We start from the raw sequence: 13,925 nt of genomic DNA on the forward strand, positions 1-13,925 counted from the left end.
TTTTTTAATTGAACTATCGGCTCTCTCTCTGGTCTGGACACCCAGTAAAGAGTCAACTCATCTAAGCAGATATTAATATGCCAAATGCACACAGCTACTAATCCAATAAGAGAAAATAACTTTCTCCTATCAATTAGATCTTCTTTTTTTTCAAATTATTGGTGAATGGGAATCTATCCTTGCTTTTTGTGTGCCTTCTGTGTGCCAGGCACAAAAGCCTTCTTTCATTCAATCCTCCTGGGAGCACTGTGCATGATTATTACTAACCACATCTTTAACACAAGGAACCAGAATCTCAGAGTAACTTAACCACAAGTGTTGGGATTTAAACCAAGATCATCTGGGTTTGTCTGTTTGTTTAACTGTACCAAACCACCCAAAAGCTGGTGTTGTGGAATGAATGTCTGGGCCCTCCCCACGCCAAATTCACATGTTGAAGCCCTACCTTCAATGTGATTGTATTTGGAGATGGGGACTTTGGGAAGTAATTAGGTCACGAGGGCAAGGCACTGGTCTGGCAGGATTTAGTGCCTTTATAGGAAGACATACCAGAGACTTTGCACTCCCTAGCTCTCCGCCAAGTGAGGACACAGCAAGAAGGTGGCCATTTGCAAGACAGGAAGGGAGCCCTCACCAGGCTCTGACCTGGCTGGCACCCTGAACTCAGAGTTCCTGCCTCCAGAACTGTGAGAAAATAAATCCTTGTTGTTTAAGCACTAAATCTATGGTATTGTGCTTTCGAAGCTCAAAAAGACTAAGCTAGAAATTATAAAAGTTGTACCAAAAGAGCATTGTTTCTTGAACTCTCTTGTTTCCACCTTCGTATATATCTTGTCTGTGATAACAAGAGTTTTATTCTGTCACCTTCAATGTCCTTATAAGGATCTTTTTTTAAAATGTCTTACCAATTTTGGAACTAGAATAAAATAATCTGTCAATATATAATATACCAAGCAATATGTCTTGGCATATTTGCTCTAAGCAAATGTTATTGTGTTGCTACTTTTTAAAACCCTATAAAGGCTTTTCAGGGTTTATTCCTTCACTGACATGTTGCATTAACTGTCTCTTGAAGGCTTCTGCAGGCCCAATCACCAGTCATCAATATCCTTATCCAAATCATAGGATGAGACACAGAACCTCAATCAGCTTTAATTTTCTCAATTTTAAAATTTAGCCATGAGGGTTGCTGCAGGGTTGCTGCAGGGTTTGCGTGGGGGCATGCTTACTCTGTGAGCACTGTCTGACACAGGCGGCGCACAATAAGCACAATAAGAAATGTGGTCAGTGCACTGGCAGCATCAGCTTCACCCAGGAAATTGTTAGAAAAGCAGAATCCTGGGCCCCACCCCAGACCTGCAGAATCAGAATCTGTATTTTAAGAAGATTTGTATCTATAAGAAATCTGAAAAGCACTTAGCTAAAGCATTAACAGAGAGAAAGAAGAGAGAGAGAGAGAATTGATGAAGACTAAGAAGGCTGAGGGCAGGTCCCTAGCAAGCCACTAGAAACTTCCTTCCAGAACAACATCTGATATCTTAAAACAAACCTGGGGTCTGGCCAAACCCCATCCCCACAGCAGGCTTCAGCAGGGACAGAGCTCCCCTTATTCAGAGATCTACCCTCATCCGTGCAGCCAACTCCTCCCCTTAATGCCCCTCTTTCTCCCATCCAGGGGATCTTTACTTCATCTGGGTGCCAAGAAAGCTTTCCACTTACTCATCAGATATTTTCTGCTCCCCTCCAAGCCAGAGCTGTCAAAACTCAAAAGTCAAAAGAATCTTTTTCTCTGCTTTGTGCTAACACATTCCTTCCCCCAAGGTAATGAACATAGACAAGCTAACTAAATGGAGGCAGGGAGTAAAAGGAAATAGCCAGGAAAAAATAGATTATTAATTTCAAAATATTTCCCTACCACATAAAGAACCACGTGAAATGGTTCCTCATGATCTATGAGTTGGCTGCATGGATGAGGGTAGATCCACTGAAGGTGGATGGAGACAAGTAGACCAATGAGCCATGAGTGTTTTCTCTCTCTTTTTGAAGGTAGTATTCCCTATTTCCCCACTCGGGACTGATGTATATGGTTTGTTCACTCATTTCTACCTCCCTGAACTGCACTTAGAAGTCTTTGGGGTATGTCCTTTCTACAAATATCACACACACCCAAACACCCTTTTGCAGCTTTATGCAAACTGGCTCAGGGAATTCCTCTTGGCTTCTCCTTCCTACTTTCTGCTGTGTTCCTTGGTGCTTTCTGCTGTTCTCATCCTTATTCTTTCTATATTGGCTCAAAGTTCTCAACTCCTCCTGGTTAAACTTGGAAGATATCTCAGTTTCCTACTGCATCACTGACCCAGAAGTCCCAATCGATGTCCTGCTGGGAATTGCCCAGACTCCAGTTCCCCCAAATCCTTCTCCCCAGTGTTCAACCCTGTTCTCCACCACACCACCTTCCCTCTGCTCGAGGCTCAGTCTGGGGAAGATGGAGTAGGCCCTTCTCTTAGCACAGGTCACCTTCTCCCCGAGCCAGGTTACGCATGTGTGTGCCTGTCTCCCCTTAGTGGAGAGCCTCCAAGCCCCATCCACCTCCATAGGCCCCTGCTGGTCCCCAGCCCTGATCCATGGCCGTGCTGAACACATGAACAGAATCAGACTGGACTGTGGGCAATAGATTTATTCCAGTTTTCTTCAGAGCTTCTATCTTTCTCTTCTACCCTTCTAGCTCCATGGCTCATCACTCCTTTTTGATCCCATCTTGCTTTTATTCTTGACACTCTGGGTAAAAGTCAGAAGAATCTGTCTGCAAATCAAAGCTTTGCTGCTTTTCATGGGACAAGTTATCTAACCTCAAATCCTTCATTTAGCCATCTACTGTAAATGATAGAAGATAGAGAAAGACAGAGAGAGAAAGAAATAGTGTCTGATACATATTAGCATTCAATAATTGTTAGTTATTATTAGTATCATTATTATAGATTGAAATTGACCAGAGTGAGAGTATTTCCACCATGGAAATTGGTAAACACGACAGATTGAGACTTTTTTGAGAAAGCTGCTTTATCAGTTCATGACTAGGCTAGTGGCACATATTGAAATGATAATATTTTGGGTCTAGTAAGTAAATAAAACATTACTATAATTAATTTTGCCTGTTTCTTTTTAGTTTTTGTTATGTGACTAATAAAGATATTTAAATTGCATTGTAATATTTATATTGGACAGTGCTGGGCAGATAGATCCTAACCAGGTGGTAGGACAATCCCATCACACCCCTCGGTGTGGGCCCCGGGGAGAGCTCACATGTTCCTCGGCTTGGTCCAGGCGGATGCCTGCCACACACAGCTGGCAGCAGTTCTCTCTCCGGCCCGTTGTTCTTCTGAGTCTCCAGGCCCCTTGCATGATGCAACAGCCTGACACTCCTAACTGACCTCTCAGTTTGCCTGTTCCTGTTTGCTGTGGGTTAGGTCTTTTCCCACTACTAGAAATAACTGCATTCAGCAACCAAGAGCCCAACATCCCATTGCAAGGGTCGCTGCCCACTTCCTCACAGTCTCCAGGTGGCAGTGGAAGAACCAACTCAATGCCCAAAGATGAAAAAGATCCCAAGGCTCCTTATACTCAGAAGCCCCCTCTTCTTTTACACTCTCTCTCCAGTTACTAAGACTCAATCTTCTATCCCTGGCCCAGACAGGAGGGCAAAATTCCTCTAACTTAAGACAAGAAAAACCCTCCCTTTGATGTTTCCTAGCTGCCGCTACCTCTAACCCTTACATTATGTTGAAGTTCCTCCATAATGTGTAAAATGTAGGGTTCAATTATTGCCAAGTTAGCAAAAAAAAAAAAAAAATAGTATCATTATTTTTTCATTGTTCTTTTAGTCACTGCTTAGAAAAATTAAAGGGAGAAAATTTCGTTTTATTGCTTCTATAGGAAATTGAGTGATACTAAAAACTTATATAAGCAGTAAGAAACATATAACGTACATATTAGATCATATTCTACTCTGAGGAAGTCCCAAGCAGTCACTTTCTACCCTCCCTCCCCCTTCCCCTCCCACCAAAAGATAAGAACTTTCTTTTGCTACACAAGTTCCCTTGAGAATAAGGATTGGGCAGAAGATGGGAGCCAGCTGTATTATAACCAAATCTTTTATCACTGCATAAGGGTAGTTGCCTCAGGGTTTTTACGACTTAAATAGAATCCTCAAGAGCCCACTAAGAAATATTTCTTCTTAGACTATTTCACAACACTTGGGTTTCCCCAAGGAAATTAGTGACTACCTTTGAAGACCATCTGGTCACCTTCCCAAAACAAAGGAGTTTCCTTCAAAGTGACTCTCCTTTGCAGAAGAAATTGCCAGAAACCTTCAAATATTGTTCTCTTAGGAAAAATAAAGTTAAAAAAAAAAGTGAAATTTCTTCTGCTACATTGGACACCCAGATAAAGCTCCTTTACCTGGATTGGACCTCAGAACTCAATATTCCTTTTAGCAAAAACTCAAGAAACAGATAAAAGATAAAGAAAATTAAAACATAAGGTAGGTGCTGCACACAATTTGAATTTTGCTTGCTTCGCTCATTTATAAATGTATTCATTCATATGAACTATTTATTTAGCTCCTACTAAAGAGCAGATACAGTTCCTGCCCTCTTTATATTCCTGTTGGAGAAAACAGATAATAAATGTGTGCACAGACATGTTAAATAATTTTAGTGCTACAAAGTGAATGTTTATGTTCTCCCAAAATTCATATGTTGAAGCTTTAATCCCTAATGTGATGGTATTTGGAGGTAGAGACTTGGGTAATTGGGTCATGAGGGTGGAACCCCCATGATGGGATTAGTTCCCTTATAAAAAGAGACAAAAGAAAGAGGATCCCTCCACCTTGTGGGAATACAGCAAGAAGGTGTCTGTCTGCAAACCAAGACAAGGGCCCTCACCAGACACTGAATTTGCTGGCACCTTGATCTTAGACTTTTCAGTCTCCAGAACTGTGAGAAATAAATGTTTATTGTTTAAACCACCCAGTCTATAGTATTCTGTTGTAGCCACCAGAACTAACTAAGGCAATTAGGTACTGATTAAATGCTGTGAGCCACACACACACACACACACACACAGAGAGAGAGAGATAGATAGAGAGAGAGAGAGACCCAAAACCCACTGGGTAATGATGTAGACAGCAACAAGAAGGGGCATTGCTTTGGTGATGATGCCATCAAAGGCCTGCTGAGGGGGGGATGGTTGAGCAAATCCTCCACATGGGTCAGCCATGGAAAGAGCTAGGGGAAGTGCACTCTAGGCGGCGGTACCAGTAAGTCTAAGAGCCTCAGATAAAAGCCAGTTTGGCATGCCTGAAGGAAAGAAAGTGACCAGAGCAAAGTAAGGCAGGTGTGAATGGCAAGTGAGTGATAGGTCATAGCATTAACAGGTAGTCAGGGGCTAGACTGAGCCTTTCCATCCCGGATTTTATGGAAATCCATTGGAAAGTTTCCAACAGGGGAGTGATTTCAAATACAGAAGTGACATCAGATGTGCATTTTGAAAAGCTGACTGATTCTGGCTTGTGTGTGGCAAACAGACCCCAGTAGTGCAGGAATTAAAGCAGGGAGACAAGAGTCCATCACAGTAGTCCAGACAAAATGTAAAGTGCATTGATTGACTTTTAGCGTGTGGTGACAGAGATGGTGACAAATTATCAGATTTGAGATATGCTTTGGAGGTAGAACAATAAGACTTGCTGGATTAGATATGGCAAGTGAAGGAAAACAAGGAATCAAAGACTGTGTGGGGGTGCCATTACTGAGATTAAAGGGAAGGCTGAGGAGGGGCAGGCAGGGAGAAGCAGTTTGCAAATCCAGAGCTCTGTTTTGTACAGCTCCTCATTTAAGCACCACCATAATTCTCCAAGAGTCATTTTCTTTTCCCCATTTTACAGACAAGGAAACTAAAGCACAGAGAGGTTATGCAACTTGGCCAAGGTCCCTTAGCTAACTCACTCCATGTGATACTTTCCTTTACACAGCAGCGCAGAGGTTAAGCTTGCTGAATTCTAATCTCAGGACCACTGTTTACTAGTTGTGTGACCCTTTCACAATGCACTTAATTTCTCTAAGCTTTGATTTCCCTCCTCTGGAAACTGGAAATTTTCTTATTCAGGGTTTATATGAGATTTAAGTGAGACAAGGTAGGCAACATGCATGACATAGCATACAATAAATGTTCAATAAATGGCAGCTATTATTACAGTTGGTCATCTCCAATGCTAGTAATACAGTAGCATTATGATCCTGGATTAACTCCAACTACAAGAACTCACCTAGTAAGTGTGTATTTTCTCCTTCCAACTGGCCTCCAGCATGTGTTCCTAGTCTTATGTCTCGTTGTTAGCACTGCAGACCAGAATGAGAACCCAACTGCTGATGATGGGTGGGTAGGAGGGGAGTATTAAGTGAAACCTGAAATAAAGCCTGACTAAATAAAGGAAACATGAGAGGCAAAAGACAAGATATAAAAGCTTCACCAAGAGGATCTGAAATGACCAAAGAGAAAAAGTCCCAACCTTAATCAGGGATTAGTTGCATCAAATAAAAAAAAGACACATACAATACAATCAGGCAATTGAGATCTTGATACTGGAAAGTCAAAGGTGAGGTGTATTCAAGAGCACTGCCCCTAGACTGACATCAGAGGAAGAACTGGTTCAAAATTAGCAAGACTGAGAGGACGATTGAGAGGCTTTAGCTTACATGCCAGGAGAATGCCTTCCCTGAGCCCACACAGGTGCAGCGACAGCCCCCCATCACTCTAATGGTCACCCTAACGTAAGAACGCCTTTGGTGATCTAGCCCCTTCTCTGCCATGGCGTGCCTTTGGGTAAGAATGAACAACAATATAACAAATCTGCACATGTACTCCTTAAACTATAAAAATAAAGAAAAAAAATCAATGCCAAGCAAGGTTGTGAGAAGAGTCATCCTTCTGAACAGTCACCAAAATGATGCCTTTGCAATAACATTTAAAGCTAATATGAGAATATCGTTAAAACTGGTATGAAAAGCTATCAGAGGAAACACAGTAAAAGCAAGACCGTGGTGAGGCATGTAGACATGGGTCGTCAGAGTGTCATGCCTCCTTTCAGAAATACAGGGCCCACAGCCACCCCAAACTCAGCTCCTGCAGGGCAGGAGGTGGAGTCTCTGGCTCCTGCAGGCGGGAGGCAGTCCCATGGGCGGTCGAGAGCAAGAGCTCTGCGGTCAGGCTGCCTGAACCAGTGTCCCAGCTTGCCTCAAGCTTTTTGGCCACAATGGAAAAAATTATTGGAGTAACTGGGCAACTTACTTAACTTTTGAAAGCCTTGATTTCCTCATGAATAAATGTGGAAAAGTAGGATGACTGTGTCTGGTACCTAACTCCACACGGTTGCTGTGAGATGGTGCTATGATGCACGCGCAGTACCTGGCACACAGCCCTGAACAAGCACTTACTCTTGTTACATTATCATCCAGTGCTGCACTCTGGCTGGACCAGGGTTTCTTTCTTAGGGGGGACTTGAACATTTTTTTAGAACTCTCAGGCACAACTTTGTTCCATTGCAATCCATTTCTGTCGGTTACCACCACTCTAGAAAAGAATATTTACTGAGTACTTAAGTTCCAAAAAAAAAAGTTAGCCAAAGAAAATAGTGAAGGAAACCATTGCATAAAGTTCCAAAAATAAAAGAGAGAGAGAAGAAGAAGATTAGGTACAGGTGGATTTTAGTTCACTGGAAGAGGCGAATCAGGGAAGAGGGCTGAGAAAGGCCAGCCCTACTTCTACTCAAATGTCTGTGGAGGTTGGGATAACTTTTATACATCATAAAGATAAAGAGTTGTGACTTCCCCTTGTGCATTATTTTGTTCTCCTGTCTTCCTTTTTCCGGGCATATCCTAGAAACCTAGACAACCAGAAAAACAGTGTATTGTTGCATATAACACAAACAGATAGCAAAGGGTAACTCTATCATGTCTGTATCTTGTTTTGGAAAGAGCTCCAGGCAGAGGAGAGAAACCCCAGGGGAAAGAATAGGTGGTGGCCGAAAGCAGAGAGCAGGCCAGTTAATCCTGGGGACCCCCAGATGATGAAGAAGACATAAACGAGGGGGTTGCCTGGGGGATGCCTGTCCCCCCATCCCCCGCGGTGACTCTGCAAGGGCAAGCTCCAGCCCAAAGCCCCCAGGTGATTTCCTCCTCAGAAAAGGCAGCCTGGGATCACACCAGACCGCTGGACTAGAGCGTAGAAAGCCCTAAGCAGCACTAGGGTAATTTATTGTCCAAATCCAGAACAACTTGAGAGTGAAATGGAGGATTATTTATAATAATGCTGAGCCAAAAAGCTACACCAGAATATCCAAGACACTATAGTCAGTGCCCGTTGCCCTACCCCATGCAGAAACACAAAATTAGAAGACTGGCTGTATGCCGGGAACAAAGAAATAAAGGTGAATGAGTGGTCCAGAAGGAAAAAAAACATTGTTTTATAAAAAGCACTACTAGAGCACCAGGCCTGTGTTGATCTCATTATGATCTCATTTAATTAGAGGGGCAGTAGTATCATTGGGATGTGAACTCAGGGCTGTCTGAAGCTAAAACACTTCATTCTTTTGTGCCCGGTGCCACCACCCTGGTCCCAGCACTCATCCCCTCATGGGGAGGGCATAATGATAATAGGGGCTCTTACTTACTGAGTGCTTTGAAAACTCTTGCTGAACACTTTGTATATGGTAGCTCATTCAATCATCAAAAACCTGCAAGACAATGAGTAAACTGAGGTTCAGAGAGCTTAAGAACTTCTCCAAGGTGAGACACTAGTAAGCGGTAGGGCCAGAATTCAAACTCAGGTGTGTCTGGCTACAAAGCCAGTGTCCTCACTCATTAGGCTGGAGTGAAGAGGAACGTGATTAAACTGGGTGCAAGGCGGCGGACTTGGGATGCTGGGCAAGGTGAGCAGATGGAGAGAGCATGGCCACAGAGGCAAACTTGCCCACCCAAACCTTGGCTCCAGCCAAGCCCGTCCTCCCCAACACCTAGACCCTTTGCCCTCCATGTTCTTTGCCACACCTTTGCAATTAATTGGCCACACTGTTCTTTCATCTTACAATCATCTCTCCTTCTTCTTTGTCTATCCATAAACTAGTCTTCTTCACAGTTTGGCTTTATTTCTGCCACAGTGTTTTATTAGTACAGTTCTGTTTCCTACCTGTCCTGGTTATAATTTTTCTTTGCCTAGAGACTCTAAGCAACTTTCAGAACTATAGCTCTTACTCCCCTTGTTATCCACAGCAACCAGGAAGTGAAGGTTGTGTGGTAAGAGGTTCGTTAACTACTAGATCAGGATGAATGTTTACAGAGGCCCTCCTCCCCCTACCCTAGCACTGAAAGAGGAATTACTCAGGAGAAACAGAAGTTACTCTTTCTCACACATACACATCTTCTACTCTAAGTCTTCTCTGACTCCTAAATACCACCAACTCTCAATTTTCATAGGTTATGATGGAATGAAAATTTCATCAAAAATGGAAAATCATAAAAACTTTACAAATTTTCCTTTGGTCACTAATTTTCTTCCTCCTCATTTCAGAACAAAATTTTAAAATGACTTTTCTCTCTCTACACATGTGCATGCTTGACCTTGCTCTTGCACCAGGATTTTTTGCAACACTTCAAATTTCACCTGATGTTATGTTCCACAAGAGAAGAGACTGAAGTGTTTCTCTTGACCAACACTCTATTCTCAGTGCCTGGCATATGTAGGTGTTTTAAGTATTCTTTAAATAAATAAAGCCCAGATTTCTAATGGCTATCTCAGAAAATACTAGGTTAGACAGAGGACTAGCTTCCCCTTAATAATTCCTGGGTGCTGTGTAAGCCCCCCAGAACTTAGGTGCAACGTGAGCAAAAAGAGGAACCATGAACTGGAGTAAAATTGCTACCACTCAGGCCAAAATACACAGAGATTAAAAATAGAAATAGAAAGATGAAATTAGGTTGGTTATAATTCTTGAACACAGAGATCATGGATGGAGAATCATATCTACTACAGATGTGGAAGAGAAATGAGAATTTTCTAGTCAGTTACTAGTAAATAAAAGCACAAAACAGAGGCCATTAAGCACCTAGTAATAATCTAGTAAACCCTCACTTTGTTTTATTTATTTTTAAAAATAAATTTATTTTATCTGAATTTACAAAATGTGAATAATGATATGTGTGATCTCTCTTAAGTTAAACAATGAATCAGGTATTGATTTGGGTGGGGATAATTTATCAGAACTAATTATATGTATATCATCCTTTTCTTCATTTTTTTAAAAATGTGATTAAACAATTTTTCATAAATAGTCTTGGGGCAGTTTATTAGTTGTCCCTCAAAAATCTATTCTCATATTCTTAGGCCCTTCGTCATTCAATGGTTGTAGAGACTGCATTGCCCAGATCCACTGGCAGTTGGATGTGGTCACATGATTTATATCTCTCCAGTGGAGTGTGAGAGGAAGTGATATGTCTATACCTTCTATCTCATTTGCTCAAAAGGAAATTGCTTGCCCTAGATTTTCTCTCTTTTCCCTTCCTTTGAACTGACACACGGATATGCTACATGATTTAGTTTTGATTATGCAGATGAACATCATTCCCTAAGAGAAGGTAGAGACAAAAGGAGCCCAGACCCACGATTGACCTCAGAGAGCTAGATGGTTACATAAGAAATACATAAATTCCTGTCTTTTTAAGTCACTGAATTTTGGAGTCTCTTTTTCAGCACCTTAGCTTTTTCTATTAATATAATTAATACAATTAGGCAAAGATTCATCAGTTTTCTCAAGGGCTCTCTTAATCTTTGTGTTTCAAAGTCATTCTCCTTTGAACCATCTAATCTTGTTGTCATCTTTGTTGATTCTCTCTTCTTCAGTTGTTAACTGATCTGAATCTGCCAGAGCCTCCTTTTTCAAAACCTTTAAACATTATTTGAGCATTGCTCCAATTATACTTCATTGACTTCTTCATATCTTGACTCTCTTGCAAGATTTGCAACTCTACTCATTACTGAATTTATTTTGCACTCAAATGGACTTGGAAAAGATGGGGAAGATGTTTTTTGTGAGAACTAACTTCATTATTAGCCAGTTCTTTAGTGAATATTTTATACTGTAAGAACTTTTACCTCCCTTCATGACCTAACTACAGGGACTTGGATAATGCTACTTAAGTTCCAAGTTGTCATACCTGAGAAGAAATCAAAAGATGTTCAGGAAAGGGAAAGCTTGTTATGTCTATTCTTTTAGTGGTTAACTCATTAGTAGTTTTTTTTTAGCATGCATACTTAACGAGCTCTAAATTCCATAAACATTTTTACCCTTCTCTCACACATTATAAGGAGCTTAGAATGTTTAATTTTAATCAATATCACTCCCTAAACTTTTTTTATTTCAAAATATTAAAGGAGTACAAATGTTTTGGGTAACATGGATCCATTTTGTAATGCTTGAGTCCTGCCTGTCACCCAAACAGTGCTCATAGTACCCATTACGTTCGTTTGTTCCCTGCCCCTTCCTACCTCCCAGTAGCTCTCTGCTGAGTTGTAATTCCCTTTGTGCACTTGTAAGCTACAGCTGTCTAGTATTTTGGTTCTATCTTGTTTTGATTTTTCCCACCAATTGAGCATTGTAATCATTGTTATTTTACAGAGTCAGTGTTTGCTTATATTAATCATATATTTCCTCACCACTTCTTCTTTCATCTCATATTTTTCCATTCGTGCCCAGCCCCCTGAGAGGACCGGGTTCTAGTTATTCAATTCTCGGGGGAGACTTTTTCTCTTCCACTCAACACTAAGATCAAGCAGATGAGTTTCCTTCTGGTCCCACTCTACAGGACAGATCTATTTTGAGTTTAACCTTAAACTGAGGCCATAGCTCTTTGGTATCCCAGTTTTATGTATGAGTTTCTTATTAGATCCCCACCTTAAACCAACCTTAGACTTTATCCTTGTCTTCTAATTCCCATGCATCCATCAAACAAAATTTCAAGGTCATCAAGGTTTGTCAGATACTCTCAAATGTTACCTGCTTTGATCTTCATTTGCCCTCAAGGTTTCTACCTTCAGTTAACTTTCTACCTCTGTGGATGCCTGCCTTTCTTGCGGGCTCAAAGATGGTACTTTTAAAATATTCATATTCTATCCATGTTTTTTTTTCTTTTTGACAGAATTTAGCTCTGTTGCCTAGGCTAGAGTACAGTGGTATCATCATAGCTCACTGCAACCTCCAACTCCTGGGCTCAAGCGATCCTCCTGCCTTAGCCCCACAGATAGCTGGAACTACAAGCATGCACCTTTTCTGCCTGGCTAATTTTTCTTTTTTTTGTCTTTCTTTTTTTTGTATAGACAGGGTGTCACTCCTGCTCAGGCTGGTCTCGAACTCCTGACCTCAAGCAATCATTCTACCTTGGCCTCTCAGAGTGCTAGAATTACAGGTGTGAACCACCATGCCCGGTCCATATTCTATCCATTTCTTTTGGTTGTTTTCAACAGGAGAATAACTCAGGGTACCTAACCCCCTGCTGCTGGAACTGGCAATCTGCAATTCCTCATTTTAAATAATTAATATTTTCCTAAATAAGGAATCTGCCACAGTGTAATAACGACAATAATAGCTAATATTAGCTAATAATAATGATGGCTAATATGAACATTAATATAAGCATGGTATTGTCAAATGTGTTTTATATAAAGTGCTCTAATGCTCAAAACACCCCTACTAGGTCAAACCCAGATAATATGACTCCAGCATCTATGTTATCATCTACTATACATTCTGTCTACAGGGGCTCGAACAACAAAGAGGATTCAATTCTCTATGTATATATAGGAGGAAAATTATGCAATTCTTTCCTGATTAATTCTTTCACTGCTGTCAGTGAAAACACCACAGACCTGCCAGGAATTGCTTTTCCAGTACTGGGAATGAGTCATACACAGCTTTCCCATGGGCTCTGTGTTTGAAAAGACTCACACCAGCTGCACAGGTGGGGTTGCAGGTACAACCTACAGTCAAGACGGTAATAAGGTTTCATTATATACTCCGTGTCCTTTATGTGGAGTGACTATACAAGACCTGGCTTTGAGAAGGAGACAGAGCCCATCTCTGGGCCCAGTGAGAAAGAGCACTGTGACCAATTATCAGTGTCTTCTGTGGACTAGGATACAGAAGTGCCATCTCTGGGATATTCCTGACCCAAGGACACGGAGCAGGGCAAACTCCAGTCCTTGAGTTGGATCTTTCTACCACCTACCCTGGCCAACTGAGCCAACTTTCCCCAGACCCTCAAGTTCTGCCTTAGATTTTCTCTCCTTATCCTACTTAGCAGTAAGTAGAAAGCCTTACCAGATAAGCCTAAGTCTTCCTCTCTCCACAACTGCCTCATCTGGACTGGATTTTTCTGACTTTATTTAGCGCAGCTCTGCAGATAAACTGCCCCATGTCTTCATAACTGAGAAGAAACTAGGGTCGAATAGAATAAAAAGTGGGCATGGAGGATATGAACCCTTGTAGTAAGTCTGTTCTAAATGGGACTCTCCTGAGTTTTCTATGCTTTCTAAATTCAGAAATACCAAGAGGCATTTTGAGTGTAGTGGCAACAAATGTTAAGCTCTGGAATCAGTCTTCTGGGGGTTGATTCTTAGCTCTACAATGCACAAGCTATTTGACTTTGGGCAAGTTACTTACTCTTTCTAAGCTTCAGTTCCGTCATCTGTAATATGGGAATATAACTGTACCTACATTATAGAGTTATTTACAGATCAGCAATTCCCAAACTTTTTTTAAGTCTTGGGATCTGAAAAATTATTGAGAACTCTTAAGACCTTTTATTTATGTTTGTTATATG

The sequence above is a fragment of the Microcebus murinus genome, chromosome 2 (genome assembly GCF_040939455.1).
Source record: "Microcebus murinus isolate Inina chromosome 2, M.murinus_Inina_mat1.0, whole genome shotgun sequence".
NCBI lineage: Eukaryota > Metazoa > Chordata > Mammalia > Primates > Cheirogaleidae > Microcebus > Microcebus murinus.